The following is a 1,538-nucleotide window of genomic DNA, read 5'->3' as shown; positions in this document are numbered from 1 at the left end:
CAAATAATTAGTTGATGAGTGTTCACTGAATATAAAAGCATGCAGGCTCTTGGAGCCAGATAGATGCCGAGCAGTGACACTGCATGAAATAATAATTTAAAAGAAACTGCAAAGCTGCATCTTCAAAGCACACGTAGTCAGGCCTGACAATGATATGCTGAAACAGTTTTGAGGAATAATGTGGAAAATAGCACTGTTTTATGAATCACTCAACTTTATTGCGAAACATTGCACTCAGTGATGCAATGTAAATTGTTAGAGAAAAGAAGAAAGAGCTCAGGAGATTAATTGCATACAAATGTTTGCAAAGTATTATCAGCTGGTCGAGGGGCCGGGACAGTTTCTACACGCAAACACATAGACACAAATATGCAGAAATCAAACAAACAGAAGATTAACGTGGTTTCACAAATTGAACTGGAGGAAGCTTGGACAGAGATATTCCACTTCTTGTAACAGAACATTTCATTCTTGTTGAATGCCTAATGCTGAGAAAATTAAATAGAAAACAGCTGTTAATTCACTTAGAGTCATAGAGTCAGAGTCATACAGGACAGACACAGACCCTTCAGTCTAACCAGTCCATGCCGACCATAATTTCAAGTTAAACTAGTCCTACTTGCCTGCACTTGGCCTACCACACTCAAAACATCTCTTATTTATGTACAAATCCAAATGTGTTTTAAACATTGTAACTGCACCTGCATCAACCACTTCCTCTGGAGGTTCATTCCACATACAAACTGCTCTCCATATAAAAATATTGCCCCTCACCTCTTTCAAATCTTTCTTCTCTCACCTTAAGAATATGCTTCCTAGTCTTAAAATCCCCCAGCTGAGGGAAAAGGCACCTGCCATTCACTTTATCAATGCCCCATATTATTTAATAATCTCCTACTGAAGGTGATGGCTCAGTCCACAATGGCCATAATCAGTTGGTGACTGCCAAAGACATTAGTATGTGATGCTACAGACAGGAGCAGCAGGTTACTATTCCAGTCAACACTGGCTATATCAATCCCCAATGAACAAAGAAAGTGACCTGCTCCTGTATCACTTCCGCCAGCTAGACCAATAAATTGCAACAATTCCAATTATAAAAGGAAGACAGACACAAGGTCATAAGACATAGGAACAGGAGTAGAAGTAGGTCCTTCAGTCCAAAGTCTACCTGAACCATTCAACGAGATTGCAGCTGATCTGATAATTCTCAACACTACTTTCCAGTCTTTTTCCAAAACCTGATTCCTTTATTGATTAAAAAGATTTCTCAGCCTTTAACATACTTAAAAGGCCCAACCTCAACAGCCCTCTGTGGCAAAAAATTCCATAGATTATAATTCTCAGAAGAAATTCTGTTTTAAATGTATAATCTCTTACCCCTGATTATTGCCTCTGGTTCTAAAAACTTTTCCCCAGTCAAATTCCCCAAGATTCTTATACGTGTTTCAACAAGGTGGCCTGATTCTTCTAAACTCCATTGAGTAGAGGCTCAAACTAACCTATGAAAATAATGAGAAGAAACATGGTCTTAAAAT

The 1,538-nt window shown here is 38.6% G+C and overlaps 1 long non-coding RNA gene across 1 annotated transcript in view; it reads right to left on the bottom strand.

Moving 5' to 3' along the window:
- Positions 1-324: 324 nt before the first annotated feature.
- The window catches only part of LOC132817999 (uncharacterized), a 2,642-nt gene continuing 1,428 nt past the window's right edge, over positions 325-1,538 (bottom strand). Inside the window, exons 2-3 of the long non-coding RNA XR_009644944.1 lie at positions 1,381-1,502; positions 325-488 (exon numbers count right to left, since the gene is read on the bottom strand). This is a non-coding gene — a long non-coding RNA (uncharacterized LOC132817999). The remainder of the gene's footprint in view (positions 489-1,380; positions 1,503-1,538) is intronic.

Source organism: Hemiscyllium ocellatum, chromosome 8 (genome assembly GCF_020745735.1).
Source record: "Hemiscyllium ocellatum isolate sHemOce1 chromosome 8, sHemOce1.pat.X.cur, whole genome shotgun sequence".
NCBI classification, from domain to species: Eukaryota; Metazoa; Chordata; class Chondrichthyes; order Orectolobiformes; family Hemiscylliidae; genus Hemiscyllium; species Hemiscyllium ocellatum.
The sequence above is the reverse complement of the archived record's forward strand: the minus strand, read 5'-3'. Positions and strand labels throughout refer to the sequence as shown.